Source organism: Phodopus roborovskii, unplaced genomic scaffold (assembly GCF_943737965.1).
Source record: "Phodopus roborovskii unplaced genomic scaffold, PHOROB, whole genome shotgun sequence".
Classification (NCBI taxonomy): Eukaryota; Metazoa; Chordata; class Mammalia; order Rodentia; family Cricetidae; genus Phodopus; species Phodopus roborovskii.
Window position 1 is genome coordinate 100,621 of NW_026125344.1, and position 27,960 is coordinate 128,580.

The following is a 27,960-nucleotide window of genomic DNA, read 5'->3' on the forward strand; positions in this document are numbered from 1 at the left end:
GGGGTGCATAACTACACGTCCTAAGGAAATACCATAGAATGCAGGTAAAGGTCATGAATGAGTATATAAGGAGGACTGAGATTGCCAGAAAAAAAATGTGATGAGAGAACTACTAAGTGAAATACTTATTTCTGAAAAGAAAAATGGAACACAAAAAAAACAAGTGGGACAGCTGGCAAAATCTCAACAGGGATCTGTGCAATGCACACTAGAATGTTTAAGGGGTGGTGGCTCATTATGCCTCAGGACCGCTTTCCAAAGTATAGACAGTTACATAACTTTAAACTAAGGTGGAGATGGACACGACACACTAAAGTATGTGTGTGTCATGGTGCATACAAGGGATCAGGCTGAGATGGAACAAATGCAAGAAACGAGCGGATCCAAGAAAAAGACAAATGTATAATTTTGATATTATAATGTCAGTAGAAATTGTTTAAAATAAGTCAAAGAAGCAATTAGAGCCAAGTTACCATGATTGACCCTTCTAAATCCCAGCAATTCAGAGAAGGCCAACAGGACAGTGGGTTCAAAGGGTGCCTGAGCTACATTAGTATTCGTACATAGATCCTATCTCATCACAGAAGATTTAAGAAAGTAGGTAGTGGACTGGAGTTGATGCTGAATGTCTTGAATGTCAGCACTCAGGAGGGATGCTGGTCACTGAATTCAAGGCCAACAAAGAGTAGATGTGTGCCCTACACAATGAGGGGGAGAGAGAGAGAGAGAAACAGGGACACAGAGAGAGCCAGAGAGACTAGATGTGGCTCTCAAAAATAAATAAATAAATAAATAAATAAATAAATAAATAAATAGATAAATAAATAAATAAATAAATAAATAAGACTCTGGTGTTCAGCTTTCACAATCTCTTGTGAGGCTTTGATTATGTCTATTAAGAACTGTGGGTATAGAACATAAACTGTAGTAGAACTGAACTGTTATGTAGTATCCAGGCATTACTAGTCCTAGAAAACAACTTAAGAGGAAGAACACAGGGCCATGGCTCCTGTAGCTCCTATGACTCTCCCTCTCTCTAACACATTTCCACCAATTTACATTTGGTTCCATATACTCCAAATTATTAATTTTACCATAATCTTCCTGTATTTTAAAAATTATTCTTGTTAACTTCAACTTGGTACATGCCAAATAGTATCTTATGAGTCTAAAATTTGTGTAAAAGTTTAAGCTAGAAATAGGGATGGATGGATGGATGGATGGATGGATGGATGGATGGATGGATGGATGGATGGGAGGGAATGATATCAGGTACACCAGATTATTTGGGGGGGGGTGGGACAAAAGATTATGACTCATTAACTAAACTAACTGAAAGCTATTAGTAATTTCATTTTAGAATATTCTCAAGAGAAACCTAAAGGTTTAAGAAAAGCAAGGCCATCAGTCAATGATAAAGCTAATTATGATCACATTGCCAGGCCATGTTCCTATAGAGTCATACAATGCTTACCTTGGCTGCTCTAAGTAACATCTCTCTTTCTTCTAGATCCTTCCTCTGTTTTTCCAATTGATCTAGCTTTTCAAGAAATTTGAGCTGTGATCTGGTGTCAGTAGACAAGATGTAATTTTCACTTCCCTAGGGGAAAAAACAGTTTTATGATTTGGGCAATACATTTGCATTAAGCATTATGATAAACAATACAAAAGAGGGTAACTTCAAGTCATAGAAGGAACTAGATTTTTCAGAAGATATTTTTTTTACTTTGTTAAACAATCAAGCAAACAAAATAAAAGCCAGAAACTTTAATCATCTTTAAATTTGAGAGATGATTAGCATTTATATTTCAGAAAGATTTCCTTAGCAAGCCTACTCAGAGACAGCAAAAGGAATTAAATCAAACAAATCCTAATATTAGGAAAAAGAACCCAGTAGAATATACCATTACCTATAATTCAATCTTCCTTGGTCAAATTATTTCCTATCTACTGACATAAATATGAGTAATTAAATATTAGATGAAAAGCAAGAAATAATCTATTCACTGAAAAGGACAGCCAAGAAAAAGTGCTACCTCAGATAGATTGGCTTAATCTTATTTAATCCCAACACTATGGAGGCAGAGGAAGGCAGATATCTTGAGTTGAGGCCAGCCTGGTTCACAGAGCAAGTTCCAGGATAGCCAGAGCTACATAGAGAAAACCTGTCTCAAAAAATCAAAAGCAAACAAAAAAAATCATAAAGGTCTGATTACGGAAACTAAATTTAGACAGCAACTTTAATCAAAATAATTCTGTATATAATTTATTAACTTACCGTTTCTCTATTTAAAAGCAGGTTCTCACTATACAGAATAGGCTGTCCTGGAACCTAGATCATCCTGCCTTAGCCTCCCAAGTAGTGGGAAAGCATATAATTTACTGTAACAAAAAACTATAATTTCTTATCTTAAATACTCCATAAAATGACAAAAGTAAAAATGTCTGTCTTATCCAGGTATGCTAGAATACAAAAACAGTGCTTTCAAATCTATGTATATTCTACTTTTCTTCACCTATAGCCACCTAATACAAATATCCTTACAAGTGGGCTGTTGTGAGAGAAGCAGAAAGGTTTTAAACAATCCATACATATCCAAACATCTACTCATCTCAGGAGTCAACACTTGAGGGGAGAGTCTTATAGCCAAAAACAACTAAACAGCGAGCTCAGCAGTAAGCATTTGGCTTGGAACCCAGAACCATACTACTCCCATCTCTGCCTCCACTTTATCCTCATGCTTATGGCTGCTTCAATTAGCTTAGACTAAGAGATTTCATATGCCCAAGATTCTTTTTAAAATTAAATTTTTATTGTTGGCATTTAACTAGATCAAAAGAGTATTACATGGTTTAAGGAAGAAGGGTGTATTAGTGCTACTTATTTTACTTAAAGTTTAATTCAAGAATTCCCAAATGGTCTTTAAAGTTAAATAATACAAGATAAAATGTGGAACACATTATAGGTCAAGCACAGAGGTTAAGCACAATAACAGTGGTTTCTTAAATACTTCATCTTTACCATTTCTGTGTTCAGAAACTCTGGAGACAGTTTATGGACAGAAATTTAATTTAAAAGGGACAATAAACACTAAATTAAAAAGAAGTACAGGCATTCTAAATTTTAACCATATCTCATTCTCATGCTGTTTCCTTTACCAATTCAGATACAACTGCCTGTGGCATAATTTCTCCCTTTTTCTTCCAGCTACAGCAAATGAGTGCCTTTCCTAACCTACTGTGAATACTTACCTGCTGTCATGTTCCTCCTATCTCTGTGAACCAACTACCTGAAGACTTCATGGACCAAAAGTATAAAAGCCAGTACTAGACATCCAGATGCAGGTGATATTAGCACCATCAGGTGAATCCCACCTGAAGGAACCATCACAGTACCTTTCTGCTAGGGAGTGAAATACTCCCATAGCCACAGCACAGACAGCAGGTTCAGTGTAAAAACACAAAGCAGAGCTGGGCTGTGGTGGCACACACCTTTAATCCCAGCATTGTGGAGGCAGAGGTAGGTATACCTTTGTGTTCAAGGCTATCCCTGTCTACAGAGTGAGTTCCAGAACAGCTAGGGCTACATTGTGAAACCCTGCCTTGAAAACAAACAAACAAACAAAACAAAACAAAACACCAAACAGGATTTAGAAAAAAAAAAGCTAGACTAAATACTAGATTACTTCTACTTTTTTATTTACATTTCAGTTTATGACCTATGATTAATTAGAACATTATACCCAAGTAAAAGTAACTAACATCTACAATAGAAAAGATGGCGGTGGAATTTTGCTTTTAATAACTGTGGCTGTTTTTTTTTTTTTAATAGTTTATGGAGTAGAATTTCCTTTATTGGACAGATAAAAATAAAACCCAAGAGATAGAAGGACTAGACCAAACCTTTGATACAAATACTATTATTATAATTAAAGTTTGTAAATAATGGTGAATTTTGAAGTAAATTCAAATGTAATTAAGTGGTTATTATTTCTTCTTAAAGACGGATAATTTTGTCTTTCTATATAACATTCAGACAGCAATACTAGCTATCCTAAAGAATGAATGTTTGGTAAAGGGTGCAGTATAAATCAATAGTAAATGTGTAACACAGTGGTTCTCAACCTGTAGGTCATGACCCCTTGGGGGGATGCTGAACAACCCTTTCATAGAGGTTGCATATCAGATATCTTATATATCAGCTATTTACATTACAATTCATAACAGCAAAATTACAGTTATGAAGTAGCAATGAAAATAATTTTATGTTGAGGTTAACCCAATATGAGGAACCATTATGAAAGTTGAAAGAGAGCTACCATATAACAGAAAGTTAAGAAGGTATTTATCCTTAAGCTAAATGATTAAGGTCTTCCAGGAAGGGTAAGCACTACCCATTTTCCTTCAACTACCAAATCCTATTAACACATGCAATTGATACAAAGAAAGTCTACCTGAACTTTATAACAAGAAAGTTTTGAATGGCACAATGAATGAAATCTTTGGGGGTACTTCCCTGGAGTTAGAAGCTAGGGTCCAGAGCAGGGCAAGGCTGTATCTCATGCTGACAGTCAAACTTGATAATGTGTAAGATTCAGGCATGAGAGGATCACAGAGTAAAAAAGGTCTGTATACAAGGCTGGACTTCCTGAAAAGATGCCAGGAGAGGCAGTGGACACCCTAGGATTGCAGGATTGGTCATGGAGAGAGGCTATAACACATAGTAAGGTCAGAGTCCCAGAACCATACAATGACAACAAAAGACAGCAGCAGCTGTGGAGCAGAACAGGCCTGAGACTACATGACAAACTAGATGTGCTGTGAATGGCAGAGTTGGAGAAATTGAAAGCCTTTGGAGCCCAGAAGACTGTGAGTACCAGATGTCACACATTGAGCTGTTCATACTTAGGGATGTGGCTTTGCTTTGATTTTAACTGTGCTCTGGAAAGTATGTCATTTATCTTTTCATTTTATAGGAGCCTACAGTTGAGTTTTGGTACTTTTAAAGAAAAGTTAGACTTTTGAGTGATGGGCTTTTTAAAAGACTGGGCAACTTTTAAATCTGGAATGTTCTATGACTTGACTTAAGAACCATTCCAAGAGATGAAACCATATCGAAACATTGCTTGGGTGACCAAGAATCAGAGATTAGATAGCCCAGAGACCTAGAGTAAAACCAAATACTAGTGGTCCTTAAAATAAATAAATAAATAAATAAAAATAATAATAATGATGATGATGATGAAAAAAAGGCTCCTAATAATATTCTACTATACCCATAGATCAATGGCTTGCTCAGCCATCAGAGAAACCAAAAGTGCCTGGTTCTTTGTAATGACTAGGGAAGCCATTAGCTAGAATAACAGGGAAAACACAAGTAAGAATTAGAAAGAAAAGTGCAATTACCACCACCAACTGAACTGACATAAATAATAACCTACAAAAATGGACAAATTTCTATACTCACATAAAATGGAATATTGACACTGTTTTCTACAGCTTTTTATGATACTGATTCCATATTTAAGTCAGTCTGACAAATTCCCTCAAAAATTTTGAAAGTAAGGAGCTTCCCAAGTTCTACATGGAACAGAATGTAAGTAAGATGGTTTCTCCACCAAATTTACCAGGGTGACAGCAGCAGATAGTCTGGGTTTCCTTTAATTTATATGGCTGGGTATGAAGCTTTGACAATGAATGATCCTATTGTAAACTCAAAACTTCACAAAGTTACCTACTTACCAACATGTTGAAATCTACCACTCGACATTTTTTTAATTTAAAAGAATTATCCCTTTTCATCCCATTATCTTTTCTTAAGATCCATAATCATTCAGTTATTTGCCCACCTCTGAAACTACAATTCAGAACTGATCTTACCCTAAAGGCCAAGAAGCAATAAAATCTACAATTCAAATATACTAAGTGCCTTTGTCTCAGTAACAGCAAGTCATTTTGTTACACCACTAGAAATTAGACAGGCTATTCTTTCACTTAGTCTTTCATAATAGCAGGCAAGAGTAGTAATGAATGACATTAGTATCAATACTTACTATCATCATGTAAGTAAGAGCCATGTAAGCAGAGTCCAGACCACACAACCAGTATTCCATCCTAACACAACCTCCTTCATAATCAAGAATAGAGGAGGAGCCTCAGTCAAAACAGGTGCATATCCCAATAGCAACAAAAAAACCCTACTTTGGACACTATAAATTCTATTTTGATTTAATTTACTATGTAAGCATTTCCAAGTAGAGAAATTAAGGAAAATGTTTTCTTAACATGAAATATTAAGTCTCAATCACTCTTCTACAAATACATCCTGATATAAATACACCCTTGTCCATGAAACTACCTTTAACATTGCTCAGGAGATGAGAGTCTGTACTTCCTTAATATTTCCTTTACCTTGTAAACAGTCATTCGATGCTGAGCAATTGTAGTCAGTTTCTCTAGCAGGCCTCGCAATCTCTCCTGTGTTGCATGGGAGATCAAGTTCACAGCATCAGAGTTAAGTTCCGTAATGTTATGCTTTTTACCTGTATAGGCAGAGAAAATCCATTACATGTTTTAGTAGTGGCTTATAATTGAAATAATTAGCTACAGCAGGTATTCAGTTCCCCCCTGGAAGTCATACCCATTATGAATAAAGGTTTGGAGATTATGATTTTCCTGGTAAAGTCACAACTTCAAAGATCTTAGACATTACATTAATAAAACCTAGCCTGGAGCCTCAGAAAATATAGACATTGTTTCCCTTAGCCTCTAGAATCATTCTCCTTGCAAGGTCATTTATAGGACAAAGTTAATAAGAACACAAATCAAGTTTAGTGTTCAGGGAGGAAAATGGTAACTGCAGAAATTAGTGCTATATTCTGTTAATTTTAGTAATTAAAAAAATGGAAAGGCACATTTTACCCTGCTTGACACTGTTAACAATTCATGACATTTACTTCAGTGAACTGAAATTATAAATCTGTTCATTCCTTGTCTATAAAACATTCTTTTTGTCTGTTCCCCATTATATTTTGCACTACTCATGTTTTCATAAATTAACCTATTCAATTATAGGATGAAATATGCACAAAACCTCATCATTTCACCATTAATTTCAATAACTTGTTTCTCTTATGAACAAACTGTTTCATACAGGTTGTAATGAGAAAGAAAGTTTTAGAAAAAGAATTTGAGTGATAAACAAGAGCAGTAGCTGACATATAAACAATCCTAACAGTATTCAAACTGTGTTTCATAAGACAATAGAACTGCCTGCATCAATAGATATACAAATGTAAAGATACAGGCAGTTAAGAAAATTAAGGTAGATGCATTTTTAAAGGCTAGTGTGGAGTTCTTTGTTGTGGTGGTGGTTTTTGTGGTATGTGTCTATTCATGTGTATGTGGAGTGCTAGGGATCCACTCCTCACTTTCCAGGCAAGTGTTTCATCCACTGAGCCATTTTCCCAGGCATGCATGCATGCATGCGCACGCCATACACACACGTACATACACAGACACACGTATATCTTCACAGTAATTTAAAAATACTGTTTGATTTTTACATGCTAATTCATATAATACATACTCATTCCCATCAAAGGCTGAACTACAGCAAAAACATAATTATAACTCAAATATACTTTGGCATTACCACAGAATAAATTTTAATTTAAAATATAGTCTAAGTAAACTAAGTAGGGAGATTTAAAATTATCCAACTTCTTTTAAACTAAGCCTTCAAACTATAATTCATTACTTTGTGGCAAAATTGACCTCATTTCCAATTTAAGACTTAAACAAAGGGAAAAGAAAAACACACTACAAAGTCACAACTACTTTTAAACACAAAGCATAAACAATTAGTTGAACCTTCCATATAAGAAGCAGTAAATTTTCTAAACAATCAAATGGTTAAAATTATAACATGGGTTAGAGAGATGGTTTAGTAACTAAATGCTTGCTCACTGCTCTTACAGGACTGGAATTCAATTCCTTGTTTACTTGACAGTGAAGCACACACAATCTGTAACTCCAGCCACCTCCATGTGTATCAGCACTCACATGCAGATGGGCGGGCACACATGTGCACACACAAAATAAATATACATCACAATTAAAAATAGGGTAGGCAGTGGAAGTCAACTTATGATTAAATTAAATAAAATCAGCATTTAAGATCATTTCTTGGGGAAAAGGAATTTGAAAATAACTATGTACTTATAAAGAAGTAATTTATCTATTTAAAAATCTATAGTATAGAAGGCTCTGAACTTGATTCGCAACAAAACAGGTAAAAATAGTAATTGGTATTTTTAAAATCTGTAATATTTTTTATAGTATTAGAAATGAACAAGTATTAATAATTCCTAAGTATATACAACAGCAAATGTCCAAACATATCTTCACTAAGCTAAAAACTATATGTAGGTTAATTCCCACTTTAAAACAAAGCCAACATAATTAAGGAGAGAGCTAGTTAGTACTTGCCTGCTTAATATTGACTTTATTGAACGTCTACAATTTAATTTAGGCAATTAGAGAAAAAAATGAATATTGAAATTAAGTCTAACCTGCACACAGGAACAACATTATGTCTAAAAAATTCATTTGGAAAATGTGTAATTTCTATTTTTAGGAATACCCTCAGTCGCTAACTTCTGTATGACAGAATTTTATTACAAGTAGAAAACATCTCTAGAAATAAATAAAACATTCATTCCTTGGCTGTTTCCTTTAAGGATAGTTTATGTTTCGAATTATGTGCATTGTTTGTATTTCATCATTAAGAACTGAAAACAGAGTTTCTCAAATCCTCCTAAACCAGGGTTGCCAAACTCTAGCCAGTAGGTCAAAATTCATCTCTTTCTAGGCACAAAGTTTTGTAAGAATCCAACCAATGGATGAAAAGTTTGTTTCTCCCCCAAAAGGCATAAAGAAACTCTGTCCATGACTTGGTTGACAATCGGAGTATAGCCCTTTGGGAATAATCAATTGCAATGAATAAAGTCAGAGTAGATCACATAAGGATACAATATAAAGAACTGTGAAAGACCACCCTAGCCAGAGACCCTGATGAGCATCCAGATCTGACATTCCCACTCCATAACTGTGACAATAAGTATGTGTCACTGAAGCCTTCAAGGCTATGGTCTTTTGTTATACAAGCCAGAGGCCAATAAGATACAGTCCTGCTCATTTGTCCATATGTTGTTCATGTTTGCTTCCCACCTGGAAAAAAGTTGCTGATTACGATCTTAAGCTGTCATGAAACCTCAAGAAAATGATCATACAGGGATCAAAAGATGGTTCAGTAGTTAGTAGGAATACAAACTGCACTTGCAGAGGATTCAGATGGAGTTCCTAACGCCTTCACTGTAAAGCTTACAATCACCAGACACCTCTGACCACTGTAGGCATCCCCACTATTAATAAAAATAGTACTAAATTTTTTTTAAAAAATATATCATTTAATAAAGACTTAAACCAAACGGATTAAAAACTGTGGAAGGGAAAGAGAATTCAGCCAATGCTCTGCATCACTATAGGCAAACTGATGATAGCATTTTCTCAATAGAGATTTCTCTATTGTCTGACAAAAACCTAGCCAGGAGAAACTATTAATAATTATAATTGCTCACAAAAAGATAACATGGCCTTAATTTAAATTACAATATAAAAGTGCTCAACATACAATAGCTAAAATACTCATTTATTATGAAGTAGACCAAATACGGTATAATTCATTTAAAAAAATCTCTAATCTATCTCACTGCATTTAATATGGGGTCTTACAGTCTTTCACATGACATTGAATCTGGCTCCAAATAATAAGAGTACATACATTCTCCTCATATTTATTTTTTTTTTTTTTTAAATTCAATGGAGTCACCTAAACCCTGTACCTAGAAAAAAAAATCTTAATGTTCTAGCTCAATTTTCTTCAGGAGTAAGAGTGAAATTAAATTTTAGGGTTGATACAAGGAAAAAATTGGTTCTCATTAGGTATTCCTACAATTTACAAATACAACATTTATTATAAACTTTCATTTGTGTGTTATATATATACATTACTAAGGACCAACAAGGAACATGATTAAAAAAAAAAAAAACAGCACACATAAAGTATTTGTGAAAAATATGTATCTCTATTATTCAATCATATAAATAAAAAAAACATTAACTTACTATTATCTACCACAGAAACAAAAGATTAAAGTATTATAAAATAATATGTTTCATTCTGTAATACTCAGGAAATCTCAGAATATTTCTAGAGCCTTACCTAATCCTTAGAGTTTGGCCATGTCTTCATGATAACAATTCCCCTCAACAAACATTCCTATCAGGTCAATAATCATGGTTCTATACTTACCAATGTCTAAAATTCTCTTTTGTAGAGCTCCAATGAAAAGAAATGGTTCTTCTTTACACGACTGAATGAGTGTGCCAACAAATTCAGAATGTGTTGCTAAGATGCAGGCGTTTTCTTCATCAAGGTTGACTTCTGCCATGCAAGTCACATCATTGATGTCATCTTCACCTCTAAAGGGACAAAAAGTTGGTTTGCCTGTGTGCATGCACGGGCACAAAGAAATATATGTCTTAGCCAAGTATGGCAGTGCCCACTGTAATCCCACTATTTGGGAAGTTGAGGCAGGAGAAACAGGAATTAAAGGTCTTAAAGGTCATCCTTGGCTACACAGCATGGAAAAAACAAAAACAGACCTTTCTTATAAATAATATTACTTTATTAAGCTTATTCAATGAAGTGAACTGAAGAATGCTATCTTTTTCTCCTTAAGCTTTTAAAATTAAACTGGCCATCACTAAGCAGAAGAGCAAGCTTCCTGGAAGAGAAATCAGAACCTGCTGTGTGTTCCAGAAATTATCATTTCCTCTCTGGTAAGTGAGACACACCAAGAAGGATTAGACTTACTCCAGTCATCCACAAATCCTCTACAATGAAAGACTAGGAAATGAAGACGGACTCTTTGCTTTCATCCAGGATTGTTAAAAGCCCTTCAAGATTTCCCCTGTGAACTCCACTATTCCATTTAATAGCAGCAGAAAAACTCAATCGTTTAATAAATAAATAAATAAAATAAACATTCCACATAAAGTCTCTTAACTATTTATCTGCCTAGCTATTCTGAAATTAAGAATTTTAAATTAATTTTTTCATGATTCATATTTTTTGCATACTTCCTCTATACCAAATGAATATACTAAAACACACTCTCAAAGCAATTGGCTACAAAGGGACTATGTTTAAAGTATAAATAAAACTACACACATTCACATACATACACATAAAAACAAACATGAAATAGGTTTGGGCTTCTTGTTTTACACCAGTAAAGTTAATTTCATAAGATTGCTTTTTGTCTATAGTACCAACAAGAGGACATGTATCTACGAGAAGAAATAAATTCCCTCTAAAAATCCTTTTCACCATAGGTAATAACAGTCTAGCTACTGATTGTGATTCACATACTAATTATACAAAAGTGATTATTATATTAAAACATATTCCATAAAAAGATGGGCAAATGGGACATCATGAGTCTGTGTCAAATTGATTTAAATTATATATTCCCCCAGTGATGATGCATTTGTATAGAGAATAAATTATAATTGTCAAACACTCAAGAAATGAAGGCTCTTGGTGTACACTTTAAAGGTAAGGAAGAAAAAATGCCCAAGCAAACATAGAAAAGTACTCAATGAAAGAAAGATGCCAGACACACAGCCTAGAGAAAGAACAACAGCGCTGTCACCATGCAGCCCACTAACAGCTAACATTTAAAGATGTGTTTGTACTAAGAGAAAGAAAGAGAACAAATTACTATCTTAAACTAGTAATGAAACATTCATAAGAATGGCTCCAAAAGTCAACTTCCAACTGATATAAATCAAGTGGAATGCCCATATTTATATACCTAAACACAAAACATGAAAATGGCAAAAATAATTACCTAAAGAAGGATCAGATTCTAAGTTAAAAAAGTCAAAAGGCAAAAAACCAAAGAGGCCGGCCTAACTTAAAAATAGTCTTTTAAAAAGGCCTAAGTAAAATACTTCAAAACAGTGTCCCTTGGTACTAAATTAAGAGTAAGTAGGAGTAATGGGTTTCTCTGTTCTACTGTATGGTAAAGTGACTACAGAAAACATAATAACTACATGCTGCAAAACAAAACAAAACCACATGAATCTTGAATGTTTTCACCAAAAAGAAATGCCAATTATTAAGACTGAATACATTAGTCTGATTTGAACATTATACAATGTATGTGTTGTATGTATTAAAACTAATAGTATCCATAAAGGTGGAATGTTATAGATCAAGTCCCAATTTTCTGAGGAACCACCATATTGATTTCCAAATTGGCTATACAAGTTTGTATTCCCACCAATGAAAGAGTGTCACTTGTGTTTTTGATCTTAAGAGTTCTGACAGGTTTAACATTCAACTAATCTACCTCAAGGAGCCAGCTATATACAACACTCCTAGGCATAAACCCAAAGGACACCCCCATCCAACCACAAGCACATGTAATAGAATATTAAGATGCGTGACTTTTGTTTATACTGCCATTTATTTAACTCGGTGAAGCTGTGATTCTTTGCCTGTCTAAAACACTGATGGTCTAATAAAGAGCTGAATGGTAGCCAATAGTGAGGCAGGAGCAAGGATAGGCAGGGCTGGCAGGCAGAGAATATAAACAGAAGAAGAAATGAAAAAAAGAACAATAGAACAAGGAGAGGAGGGTGTCAGAGGCCAGCCACCCAGCCAGTCACAGGGTAAGAAGGAAAGAGGAAAAGGAAGTGGGACAATTTAAAATAAGAAAAGCTAGCTAGAAAACAAGCCAAGCTAAGGCTGAGCATTCATAAGTTAAAATAAGCCTCCTTGTGATTTATTTGGGAACTAAGCGGTGGACCCCTCAAAAGACAAAATAAATTCCCTCTGAGTGCATCACACTACATGGACACTTGCTTAACTATGCTCGTAGCAGCTTTATTCATAATAACCAGACTGAAACAATCTAGGTGTCCCTCAACCAAAGAATGGATAAAGAAAATGTACATCTACACAATGCAGCTTTACTCAGCAGTTAAAGGGGAAAAAAAAAAAAAAAAAATCTAAAAGCAAACCACAAAATGACATCCTGAAACATGCAGGCCATGGATGGAACGAGAAAAAAAATCATCCCAAGTGAGGTAACCCAGATCCAGAAAGACAAACATGGTATGTACTCAATCATAAGTGGACATTAATAAGCTGTAAAGTAAAGGATAAAAATGCTGCAATCCATAGGCCTAGAGAGGCTAAGGAAAGCTCAAGGGGAATGGATGGATCTCTCTGGGCAGAGGGAATAGAATAACTTTCACAGGTGAACTGGGGACAGTTGGGATAAGCACTGAGATCATAATCCACACAGAACATTACACCTAATCAGGTTGTGTTTATGTATTTAGGTATGTGTGCATGTATGTATAATAACAAAGAAAAGGTGTCCATTATTTTGAGATAGTACAAGGTTGGGGTGTGTGTGGGGGGGAAGGTCTGGAAAAAGGAAAGGAGATAACTGATGAATTATAATGTAAAATAATAAAAATCATAAGCAAATTAAAAGTTTATGCAGCTGGAGAAACGGTTCTGTGGTAAGCGGACTTGCTGCTCTCGAAAAGGACCAAGGTGTAGTTACCAGCATATGGCAGCTTATAACTGCCTCTGGTCAAGGTCCAGGTTTTTGTACATGTCAGTGGACACTGTATGTATGTGTTACACTGACTTAGATGAAGACAAAATAGTCAATGTGAAAAAAATAAAATAAATGCATCTTTAAAAACAAATAAAAGCTATTACATAGAAACAATTATGAGTGGATGATCATAAATGAGATTTGTTTCAGACCAATGTAAATAGTATCTTGCTTTTCTGTGCACAGCTCCAATTGGGAATTCAAACAGGCTTTAGAGATCAGTTCCAGGCCTATGCATTACAAGTTCAAAACCAGCACTAGAATTTAATTAAAAGAGCAGCTTTACCCAACAAATAATCAAGAAAGTGACTACCCAATAATTACCTTTTGCCCACTTTGTCCCAACCTAACCACAATTTCTTCTGGTACAGCTAAGAGTGGAGGCATTGCCACAGGAGCTGGGAGGATCTCCAATGAAAAGAGAATTTAGAAGTTCCTCGAGGACAGGGGGCACACAGGAGGGAAGCAAAGGCAGCACTGGCAGGAGCACTGTCAATAAAAGCAAGACAGACGAGGACAAACTTAAGGCTATCATGTTCAGGAATGCCTGTGATCCTGCTTTGGGTTTATTTCATTTTAAAGGTAAAAAGTGAATGCCATTGAGCCAAGTCTCAGTGTAATGCAGGGTCTTCTAGTGAAGGTATCATGTCATATGGTCTATTATTTTAAAAGATACTCAGAAAATTTAGTACTTCAGTAGAAAAACCTTGAAGTGTCTGTGGAGTAGCACATCATACACTTTAGGTACTACTCATCTGTCATGTATTCTGTCTTTTGAAACTCCTCTAATTGATTTGTTTTTGATAAAGTTAAATACTTCTCAATGTTTACTTCCTTCAGTTGCCCTAGTATTAAGCTCTGCAGTAGCACTAGACTAATTTTTCTGAGAAGGTAGAAAGGCATTCTTTTCCTGCTCATGTCTACATAAGGACCCTGGTTCCCCTCTATCCTCTACCAATATCAACAACTCCTCTTGATTCCAGCCTCTGTTGGAGTCCTAATTCTTGTCTAATCTTCAATTTGCCTTGCTCTCTTATTTTTCAGCCAAAGTCTGATCTATATGCAAGGTCAACTTCAATTACATATTTTTAAAACATATGCTCGATTTGTCTTTAAACATTTCAATTACTACTGAGAACATACTTTTGTCCATTACAATAGATCCTGCTATAGTATCTAATCTAATGTTCAATGTATTTGCTTAAATTTACAACAAAACTATCCTTATTGACCATATTACTAACAAAGCAGTATATAACTTGCATGTAGATATTTAAAGAATTATGTGCCTTATAATAATGTACTGGTTGCCTAGAACAATATAATGAGCAGAGACAAATAAAAATTCCAGTTCTGAATCACTTTGCCTACCTTATTATCTATCCTGACTATTCCAATTACTAAGTAAACTAAACCTTAACTTCTCAGAACCCGTATTTTCATAAAGGTGTAGATAGAATACGAGTCCCTGCCCTCAGATTGAGGACTAAAGAGGGAATTTATATTATACGAACAGGGAATCCACATGCTTCTTACAAGTAAACTATGAGCTTCCTAAACTGAAAATACTTTTAATATGCCAAACATTACAGGTTAGCTTAGCCTCCTGTAAACAGTTCAGAACACTTTGACAGGCAAAGTACACAACAGCAAAAAAGATAACAAAATGAGAGGAAAAGGAGACAGGGGTGGGGTGTGGGGGGTGGAGGAGGTTACAGAAAGACATATAAATAGGTTCTGGGCTAGCCCCCCGACAATGGAACAAAATCATGAATGGGTCTCACTTTTCCTACTACATAACCTTTTGAGTTTTATGCAAAGTAGTATGAAAAATTCTTTATATATAAGTCAAATAATCTTTTTAACTACTAACAAAACAACAAAATAAGCAAGGTATCATTAATACACACCTAGTCTCAGCCACTTAGCATCTTGCCTGTGAAGTTGGCCTTCCAAGTTCTTTCCCCCAATAGCCAATTTGCTAAACTATAACATGTTTACATAAACTTGTTCATTTCTCTATGTGTATTTATATTTAAATTAACTTAAATATAGAGAGAAATTAACGTACTAAAGTATTCTCAGAATTTAATGCTTTTAAAATTTATGATATATATATATATATATATATATATATATATGAGTATTTTGTCTGCATAAACATACATATATACATATATACCACATGAGTGCCTGGTTCCAGTGGAAGCCAGAGAGAGTGCTGGGTCTTCTGGAATTGGAGCTGTGACCCTTATCAAATGCTGGAAACTGAATCCGAGTCCTCTGCAGAAACAAGTATTCTTTAACTATAGAGTCATCTCTCTAGCCAACTAATATTTTTAGGATTAGCTAGAAAGTAAATTTAAAATGAAGGTCACATAATCAAAAACATCATATACAGCACTCAGGGTTTCTATTCAGTATAATAAAAACCAGAAATCTAAGGGGTTTTTAGTTAAATGATGTTAAAATTTTTAAAGACTAATATCTAAAAATGTGTGGTATGTACGCGCAGTGTGTGTGTGTGTGTGTGTGTGTGTGTGTGTGTGTGTGTGTGTGTAAGAGAAACAGAGATGGGAGGCACACATAAGGTCAACGAACAACTGTGCAAAGTCATTTCTTCCTTCTACCTTTACTAGTGCTCCTGTGAGTAAATTCAGGTCATCAGGCGTCCATGGCAAACACTTTACCAACCTCATCTTTAGTCCTGTTATTCCTGAAAAAGCATACCTGCATGATATGAACTAAACATAGAAATGAACCAAGCTATAAAAATGTGTAGTACTGGTCCTAGAGCTAGAAGCAAAGTTTTTAGCCTCTGCCCTACAATTGTCAGATGACTCTTCCCATCTCTACTTACTTATCAGTTGCCCTCTCTGAGAAACAAAGATGAAACCATACCTGCATCATGTATTCTTGAATGAAAGCCATATTAGAAGTTAAAACTGTATTAGGAACTAAGCATATATATAATTTTAAGGATAAAATAATAAGCCTATCATAGTGTGATCATCATTAAGGCTTTTCGTCAGTTTGTTATGGGCTTTAGCACAAAAATAATTTTTCCTGAACATCATTTACTGTGATAAACTTATGTTTGCAATATAAATTATATTAGTTTCATGTATTGTCTGTACTTGCTTTCTGAAAGCAAGACTGGACCCCTAATCTCAGACTCAAGCCGGTTTGTCACCAGTGTTCTCAAGATCCTTTGATAGGGCAGACTGACTCCCTCATCTATGACAAGAAAAAAGGAACACAACAGCCAAGGCATTAAAAACACTGTACCCCAGAGAAAGCTAGAAGGTAAACTATTTTTAATGATGGTTACAATGTGTTGTCCAATGCTATAAAAATCCCTGAAGTGGAATGAGAAACTGGAAGCTCATTCAAGGACAGAACTCTCTGTTCTGCCTAGGACTCTCAATTGGTTACCCCAGCACCACTGTTTTATCAGGGTTTCGCTAGTCACTTCTGCTGAATGCTGCAAATACCTGATTTGATGTTGGTATTTAGCTGCTACTTACTATTTGTTCTTGTAATTGCTGTATATATAATAAATTCACTCACTCAAAAATCAAATGTATGGCAATTGTAGAATTTTTTTTCTTTTTTTAAACAGAATAGTGTTTAATAGCTTTAGAACGGCTTCACAGTCTCATTCCAAGTCACCATATGTAGTGCCCTGTGGCATGTCAGGAATCTAGCTTCCATCTTTTAGTTGGATTTTAATATGCCTAATCTAAAGTGGGCTTAGCTAACATGCATGTGTTTTCCCTGCTGCCTTACTGTTTTCTCTCTTTAAAATAAAAATCACTATCCTGAAATGATTAAATATTATATCAGCAGCACAACACACAAAAGATGCATATGTTTAAACACACTTAAAAATTTTAGAGAACTTGATTACTCTTGTAATATCGAGAAACAGAGAATGAGATTTAGCAGTAATACAAGACATGAAACAGCATTATTACCTTGCTCTAGATGAAACCTGAATCTCTGGTGCCCTCTGGTGTTTTAAACACTATACAACATCTAATAATCACCAAGAAGCTAAATACAAACTAGAATTTTCTAGGGAAAGTCACAAATCCACAAAGCAATTTAGATTAACCAGATATCTCTGACTACCCTGTATTGCTAAATCCCATCTGGCTTAGTTAAGACAAGACCCAATGTCATATACTACTGGTCTATTTTTTAGTTTCATTTGGAATAAAGTAGCACATATTTCTTAAAACATACTGTAATAATGTAAATTTACATGTGATCCAAATTACTAGAAAGCATTTTGAAAGTAAAGCTTAGTGCAAAAATAAGACATCTGATTTAAAAAAAAAAAAAAAAGACACCAAAAATAAAACATTGAAGAAAATGCAACCTCTTCAGCAAATGGTGCTAGGAAAACTGATATATCAAAAAAAAAAAAAAAAAAAAAAAAAAAGTAGAATCCTACCTCTCACAATCTAAGAAAATTTAACTTAAAATGAATTGAATTCTTAAGACTTGAAATTCTGAAACTATTAGAGGAAAATGTAGGGGAACAATCAGAAAATAATATAATGGGGCCTCATGAAATTAAAACGTTTCTGCACAGAAAAGGAAAGAGTTAACAGGTAAGCACACAACCTAGAGAATGAGAGAAAAATCTTTACTGGATAGGTATCTGACAGAGTATTAAAACCTAGAACATACAAACACTAAAGAAAAAGAAATCAAATAGCCCAATAAATAAATTTGCTTATTATGAAATAAAAAGACACTTCTCAAAAGATGAAAAGTAAATTAAGACTACATTAACATTCAACAACACCCAATCAAAATAAGAGTCAAGAACTAAATAAAAAACGTTGGCAAAGATGTGAATAGAAGGAAAACTTTAGAAAGGGTGCTGAAATGGAAGAAAATGGAGCTACTCAGAGAAACTGTCTCAAAAATAAAATAAAATAAAATAAATTTAAAAAGGTATCTAGAAATAGGTAAGAATATAAACACTCCTAATTTTCAAGCAAACACACACACAAGCAATAATATTGTAAATGTTCATAGATAATAAATGAGAAGGAAATACACAGAAAGATAAATAAACCAATCAGTAAATTAGATAAATACCTGAGAGACAACACAGATGTTTGAAGACGAAACTTTATAATGACTGGCTAGGTGAACTCTCTCTAAAGGATTGTGAAATGTACAAGTCTATGTATGAAGATGAGAGGCAGCTTTCAGCGTATTTCATGACTATAACTACTGTGGGATCACAATTTCAAACCTAGAAACTCTTAATATCAAAACTCTTTTTGAGTATTTTCCCTGAATATGGGAAATAACTTTGCAAATTACTTATGTAACTCTAAACAGGTTTCATTCTATCTCCAAAACAAATCTAATAAATATAACCATGGATCTAAGTGGGAAATCCTATACATAACAAAAAGTCAGTATTTTCTCAAATTAACATAACCAAATGATCTCAATATATTGTTTTCATGGAACTTTGAAGCTGATCCTAAAATTCATGTTTAAGAGGAAAAAAGACAAATACCAGGATACTTTTGATTTTAAAAAAAAAAAAAATTATCACAGTAAGGGAATTTATTTTTCTTAAAAAAGACACAGTGAAATTAGCTATAACAATAACAATAAGAGGGCCCATAACGTAAAGGTATTTTCTGCCCTACAATATAAGCCTAGCCACTAAATTCAAATCCCAAAACCCATGTAAAGGTGAAAGGCTAAAATCAATTCTACAAAGTTGTCTTCTAGCCTCAATATACATGCTATTGCACACACACACACACACACACACACACACACACACACAATATTTTTTAATTGAAAACATCCAAATAGTAATATAAAAATAAAATTAAATAGTATTAATTGAAATGTGCCCACACATAACACAAATTTATGACAATGATGGCATTTCTAATCAAAAAGGTAAAGCACTCCTAGTAACTAATGTTGAGAACAAAAATCCATTGGGAAAAGTTACTATCAAGAACTAAAGATGTAAAAGTAAATGCATCTATGTGAAATAGGTCTGTATAAATAATACCCAACAAAACACAGAAGTGCATCAGTAGGAGTTCATAATAGGGAGGATGTTTTGGAATTCAAAAGTCACAACATGATTTTAAAATTTAAAAAAAAAAAACCACTAGAAAGTTAAAGCTGAAAGATCAAAGGGAAATGTATAACAAACAATAATATATTATTGTTCACTGCATACACATAAATGTGGAAATAAGCAACCAAAACAAAACTGAGCAAAGTCATTATCTAGAAACCTCCCATTCTTACAGTTCTGCATGCAGGTGAACTAAATTTACTGAAGAGCAATTACACAACATTAGAATCATATCGGGTTGGACTAAATCATTGGAGTCACAGAATCTGTCAAAAAAATTTTTTAAAGCACCATGAAACCAGCAATGTGCACATCCTGAAGGAAGAACAGCCTTACAGGCAGTTTCCTGCGGCTAACACAAATCTCTGGCACAGTAGGAAGAAGTATCTTGAGCTGTCTAGATGAGAACTGGGAAAACTGGTCTCCAGTCATCTCTAGTTTCTATCACAATAATAAATCTTCTATGGAATTAAGAAAACTGAATTTAGATCCTCAGGTCAATTCTGACTTACCCATACACTAAAGTTAAAATTTCAACTACAGTTTTCATTTCTAAATGTCCCAACTTATTATTTTTCTGATCTTTATATTCACTTTCGTTTGTTTGTTTTCAATATAAAGTTTCTCTGTGTAGCCCAGCTGTCCTGGAACTACCTCTTGAAAACCAGGCTAACCTTGAACTCACAGAGATGCCTCTGCCTCTCTCTGTGCCTTTCTGTACCTCTCTGCCTCTGCCTAGCACAGAGAAGTGTACCACCATAATGCCCAGCTTGATCTTTATATTCACCTTTAATAGAAAATTTAAATATTAATATCCAACAATTATCATGCAATGGTTGAAGTCACTGAAATTCCAACCATGTTGCTTTTGCCTGTAATGTGACTCAGGGTGATTTTGCTGTACATACTCATCTCTAAATGTGAAATAATACATGAATGCTATGAAACAATGTAATGATATCTTTAAAGTATTGAAAAAGTATTTAAAGTCATCCATAATTAAAATCGTACTCTTGTCATCAGTCTATATAACCCTAAAAAAAAAAAAAATCTTAAAATATTAGAAATGATAAAAAAGACCAGTGGTAAAAATCTTTTTAAGAATGTTGCATTTCTTTGTATTAGTAACAGAAAAGGCAATTATCAAATATATAACTTACAATTAACAAAAAAGTACCTAGAAATACAAATCTATTGGATATATGCAACAAAATCATACATATCCACATAAATAAATTACATTCTATTTAAGATGCTTTTTTAAAAAAAGATATAAATACTATTCCCAAACAGTGGCTCATAATTTTAAAACAGTCACTCAGAGAATCAAAGACCTGTGGACTCAACGTCAGGCCAACTGAAACCCTACAGAGATTTGAGGAAACTCAACAAGCTGATTTTTAAATTTATAGGGAACGGCAAAAGCTTAAGTACAGCCAAAAGAAGGAAGAGAGTAAAGGAAGAATGGAAATAAAGGAAGAAAATGATAGAATGCAGAGGCAACAGGCATGGAATTAGGTGCCTGAAATCCCAGATTGGGAGGCCAAGGCAAGAGAATTGCATATTGTTTGTTCTAATTCCCTAATCCTTGTAGAGTACCTAAAACTCACTATGTTCTACATAGCACTTATTCTCAAGCCTGGGCTACAGAGTGAAATATCCTATCATACCCAATAGTAGGTATGATAACAGGATGCAAGGAAAGACATTAGATGGGTTATTTGCTAAGTGTAAGTTTAAGACCTTAAAAGCACCCTGAAATACATAAGAGATGCTGTGGGTCACTGATTCTCCGATGTTGAAATAGAAACCCTAGTACACAACGTAAGAAAACTTGACAAATCCTGATGACATGAATATTTAAATAGAAGAAAAACTTGTGAAAAGGCAACAGTAAAGACTACTCATGCTCTATTTGGAAGATCTCTTAAACAATGTCTAAGAACTTCAAAAACTTAGCAAATTCAATTACTTTAAAGTTAAAATTTCAGAACAAACTATACCATATAAATGTGAATTGTAAAACACTAACTCTACATCTGAACCAAAACTATTAAAGTTGTAAGGTTTGTATACAATCTATATAGGTTTAAACACAATCTACTGTTTATAGGTCATTATCTTATTAACAGGATATGCTTGCGTACACATATAAATATTCATACACATATACATATGAAAAAAACTTATAGAACCACAACAACTATTCTTCAAAGGTTTTTGTGAAGGTATTAGAAGCTGCAAAGAGACCCAGGTATTGAAGAATCACAGTCTCAAACCCAGAGCATCACTGAATCATTCCATTTGGTGCATATGCATTTTAACCAGCAGCTGCTACGGGACAGAAAAGCCAACAGAGTATCAGGTAATTCTGTAAAGGCAAAGACAGAAAATTGGACCTCAAGAGTGTTCAAGCCAATATGGGCTATGAACCATATAAAGCAGTGACATATTTACCCATGAAGCATTCATGGGAAATATTAAAGAAGCCAAGCAAGCCATGGAGGGGGATCTTATACAAAGCACAATAAACTTCAATCCCTTCACAAGTACCAGGGCATTAAAACTTGGAGTTCATAGCCCTGCAAGGAAAGGAAAAGCAGTATAAGTCCCCACTGAAATCCTACGGAACTACCTCAAGGGGGTACAAAGTTACAGTTGCCAAGTAAGGAGATGCTTTACAGCTTGGATTGAGATGACTTCTACAGGTTTGCTTCAGACCTCTGAATTCTTTCTAAAAAGAAAACAAATAAGGGAGGGAGGGCAGGGAGGAGGGAGAGAAGAAGGAAAGGAAAAAATCCCTCCTGTAGTAGTTTGAATGAGAATGCCTCCATAGACTCCTATGTGTGATGACTTTGCCCCAGTTGGGAGACTGACTGTTCAGGAAGGATTAGAGGTATGTCCTTGTAGGGAAGGTACATATTACAGGGGGTGGGCTTTGAGGTTTCAAAGGCCTATGCTAGGCCCAGTCTCCAGTTCTGAGAGACAGCCTACCACCAAGGTCTCTACCATGATGGTCATGGAATCACTCTCTGAAATTGTTAGCAAGATCCCAATTAAATGCTTTCTTTTATAAGCTGTTTGGGTCATGGTATCTCTTTACAGCAATGGAACAATAACTAAGAAATCTTCCAAATAACCGGGTATTAAAAAACAAAACAAAACAAAACAAAAACTAGGCATTGTCTTTACAGTAACTTGATTATTAATTATTCCCACTGAGGGGAAAGATAAATAACTACACTCCAAAACAATACTGTCTAAAAAGAAAGAAATAGGGTTACCATTTTTGTCATTTGCAAAATGTTTAATTAGTAATAATTATAAAACACTTTTTTAAAAGAACCATTTGAAAGCCAAACAAAAAAAGCAAGCAAAAATTGAAGGGATGTCAACTCCTGGGGGATGGAAACAAAATGAGTAAAACAGGTACATTCCTGTTTATTGACAAATCCTAAGAACAAAGGTCCTAATACACAGTGTAAAAAATTGACAAGAATAATAGAAAAAGAAGCAACAGAGTTAGGTATTTATTACTCATTTTGAGTTAAGTTATAGAAAAAGCTACAAAAGCCTTTACAAATGTTAGAATATAGATCATGTTGATACCATTGGCCACCTTTAACAAATTAACATTTTACAAAACTTCTAATCAAACCAAATGCTCATAAGATAGTCATCAAGACTCACCATAATGAAGTCTCCTAACAACTTTAAGATTAAAAATGTTTAGATTATGTTGCATGGATGTGGATTATTTGGAACATAATCTAAATGTGCTCATGTTCATAGCAGCATTATTTGTAATAAGGAAGAACCTGAAGCAACCTAGATGTCCCTCAACTGAAGAATGGATAAAGAAGATGTGGCACATCTACACAATGGAATACTACTCTGCAGAAAAAAAATAATGGAATCTTGAAATTCACAGGCAAGTGAAGAAACCATCCTGAATGAGGTAACCCAGTCACATAAAGAGGAACATGGTATGTACTCACTCATATATGGATTTTAGACCTAGAGCAAAGGATCACCAGCCTATAATTCATACCACCAGAGGAACTAGGATACAAGGTGTATTCTAAGAGAGTCATATAAAGTCCCTCCCTGAATCGGGAAGGGACAAGTCCCCCAGAGCACATGGGAAGTGGGGGGGGGGCAGTGAATGGAGAGAGAATTAGGAGAAAGAGAAGTGGAGGAGAGGAAGGCACGTGAGACTAGGAAGATTGAGTCAGAGTAGCAATAGAAGACAGGAGAGAGAGAGAAGACAAACAGGGAGAGAGAGAGAGAAAGAGAGAGAGAGATAGAGAGAGATAGGAGAGAGAGAGAGAGAGAGAGAGAGAGAGAGAGAGAGAACATAAAAGAGGGAGCCAATATTGGTTTGAAGAAAAAACTGAACCCTAAAGAAAGGTCTAGAGACCTACAAGACTGCCATCAACTAACAATTTGAGCAACCGTGGAAAGGCTCACCATAAATGCCCTTCCCGGATAGTGAGACCAACAACTAACTTATCCACCATCATGGAGTCCTTATCTAGTACCTGTTGGAAACAGAAGCAAAACACCCATAACTAAACACTGTGTCGAACTAGAATCCAAATGCAGAGGGAGGGGACAAGACTAGGTTGCAGAAACACATAGAGACAGCTGACCTGAACAGGGAGGAACTAACGGGCCCCCCAAACTGATAGCTGGGAAGCCAGCATGGGACTGACTCAGGTCCCCTGAATATGGGTCTCAGCTAGAAGGACTGAGCAGTCTAAGGGACCTCAGACAGTGGAACCAGGATATATTCCTGGTACACAAAAGGACCTTGCAGACACATCCCCCATGGAGGGATAACTGCCTTAACCTAGAGACAGGAGAGAAGTCCTAGTCCCTACTTCAAATGACTTGACAGATTTACATGACCCCCACCTGGATGGCATTGCCCTACATGTGGAACTGGGGTGGGGGAATGGGAGGGGAGAGATGGTCAGGCTGCATGTGAAGGGGTAGAGAGGGAGAGTGGGAGGGGGGGAGAGGGAACTGGGATGGATATGTAAAATAAAATAAATTTTAAAAAAATGTTTAGATTATGTTCTCTAATCACAGAATACCTGGGAAGAAAAACCAAAACATGAAGAGCCATCTCAGATTGCACTAAACAGGAAGCATGTGCGCGTGCACACACACGGGGAAAAACTTTTGGGATGTTGAAAATATTATTTTTATCTTGGTACCTGGCACATGGGTTTAGCCTTTTGCCAAAACTCACTGATCTGGAAGCACTATTGCATTAATAGCTATAGCCTCTATGCAGCCTGAAGACAAAAAATATCCAAACTACAAATGATTTCCAAATGAAAAAGAGAAATAAATCTCGGCGTAAAGCCCACTCATCTATGATGCCTGATATGCCATGGGCACCCTGCCTCCAGCCTTGTTCAAAAACCAAAGGCCCCAGGAAAGAGAAAGCAGAAGTATCACTAGGCAGAAGGACAAAATACAATATCAGAAAAAGACTAATATAATCAGAGTCAGAATAATTGGAAAGAGATTCTTGGCAGAGAAATGTAAAAGGAGAAGCATCTTTTTGAAGATTAAAGTTATAAAAATGAAAAACTCAGAGTGCCACAATAAAAAGAGAGAAACTACAATAAAAAAGACCCTGTTCAAAAACATCTAGCCCCTGAGCGGCAGTACCTAAGGACTGTGGAATTGGACAAAGGTCCAAGAACTAAGCCCTACATATATACTATTTTTTTCTTACATATAGACATCTACAATAAAGTTTATCTGTAAATTAGGCACAGTAAGGCTAATCAGCAATAATTATAACATATACTTTAAAAGTTTAATGTGGTTTTTCTCAGTCCTCAAAATAACCTGTAATCACCCTTTGTATGATATGAATAGAAGATGCAATGCCTACATTGTGACACTGCCTAGCCTAAACTATCTGAACACAGGCACCGACTTATTTGATAATTGTGGTAGCTACCAACTGACCAAGAAGTGAACAGCAAATCTGGGAACATTGTACAAGGGATGATTTACCTGCTTAACATGATGACACTAGACTCTGTCATGTCATTCAGAAAGACACATTAAAAATATATGGATTATTTCTAGACTTTTACATTTAGTATTTTCAAAACATTCCTAACTGCCATTACCTAAAACTACAGAAGCAAAATTGGAAATAAAGAAAGAAGAATAATATTCTACAACATAAAGTTCAGGAATAAACAAAAATGATCTGTAGCTGAGACAAATCTAAGAATGGGGCTAGCAGAAGCAGGGGACAAAGGTAAATGACTTGAAGGGTACATGAAGGTGATAATGGACCCAAGTCTAGACTACTACTACACAGGTTTTTCAAGTCCATTGAAAACAGCATGTAAGATTTTTCTCTTTGTAAATTATATTCAGTAATTTTCAATTATTCTTAAAGTAAATGGTTATATTGTCCGCATTTATGTCTGCTTACTGCATGAATCTACTGCCCAGAGGGCGAGAAGAGGGCCACTGGATCCGCTGAAACTAGGGGTTATAGAAGATTATGAATTGCCATGTGGGCGCTATAAATCAAACTGGGACTACCTCTTTCCAGGATTTTTAAATGGCATTCATCCATATGTGTTTATTTAGACATTATTCTTTACCATCTTTCCCCCCTCTAACACTTTACTTTCATGCCAAGTTTTAACTACTGAATTTCTTTACCTGAAGCATGGTGATCCATTCTCTTTTATTTTACTGTTCTGAATAGAAGATGTTTGAGCTTGAAGTGAGACAAGTTTATTTCCAGGCAGAGTAATTTGCTTTATGATGGGGGCTGTAAAAACAAAACAAGAAAGAAAACAGTAAAAAATAAAAAAGCAATCATGTCACATTAGGAAAATTCAGGATTTTTTTTTTTTTTTTTAGTAAATATGAAATAATCAGACTATCTTCAGCAACCATAGAAATCATCTTGTAAATATCTCTAGATTATGTTTTATGTAGTCTCAAATTATTTTAAAATTAGTATTACTATAAAAATGCCATGCACAAAAATGACTGAAAGATGTTGATAATATTTTGTTTATATTGGTGTATTTTTAACACATTTACTATTACTAGAATGTATTATCTAACAATATAATTCCATAAGCAGTTGTTTATATCAAAATAATATATACCCCTAAAGAGTGTTTCTGTAAATGTAATAGCTATCTTTCCGCCATTTTTTAAATCCTCTTCTCTTAATATAACAGGTGTAAACCCTGTCATGTCCCAGATCCACTGTGATGAAGCTGGAATGCCAACATGCACATATAGGAGGAAACTTACTAGTAGGCACTATAGTATTCACTGGCATCTTTGTCCCACATTTCTGAGTGATCAAGAGGCGAGGAATGGGAAATGGTGGTCACCTGTTTTGTATTGCCTCCTGAAGGCTGTTGGACTACCTGAAACAGTAGAGTTCATTATAGTTAAACAAGGACGCCTGCTTTAGCAATGAACAAGAGCTTCCATTTTTATTTTTTATATAGCTACATATACCTCTATCTAGCACAATAAAAATGATGCCTACTTAAAACTCATCTCCAGGATGGCCTCTGAGTCATAGGAATTCTGCATCAGCTTCCTAAATGCTAGCTAAGGTTTGGGTGTTTACCACTACATTCAGTTTAATGCAGGAAAATTACCTCATTCAAAACTGAAAAATATTATCACATACATTAAATATGTTTCTATTGCGAGAATTCAAATTTAAGAAAATAATGATATAGATATTACTTTTATTTCTTAATTTCCACCATGAAAAAATTTCAAGCACATGCAAAAGTAAAGAGAGCAAAATGAAATCATTTATACCACTACCCAGATTAAACAATGATTTACATCTTGCATAATCATGTATCTTTTACCCACTTTCCAATTTTAAATCAAATATAAAAAAAAAAATCTTGTTTGTTCTTTGCACTTTTCTAGACATGGTTTCTCTGTGGTTAGCCCTGGCTGTCCTAGAGCTTTCTCTGTGAGCCAAGCTGGCTTAAAGCTCAGAGATCTGCTTGCCTCTGCCTCCCA

At 35.0% G+C, this 27,960-nt stretch overlaps 1 pseudogene; it reads right to left on the bottom strand.

Moving 5' to 3' along the window:
• LOC127214312 (transcription initiation factor TFIID subunit 4B-like) overlaps positions 1 to 27,960 on the bottom strand; it is an 82,159-nt pseudogene that overhangs the window by 41,857 nt on the left and 12,342 nt on the right.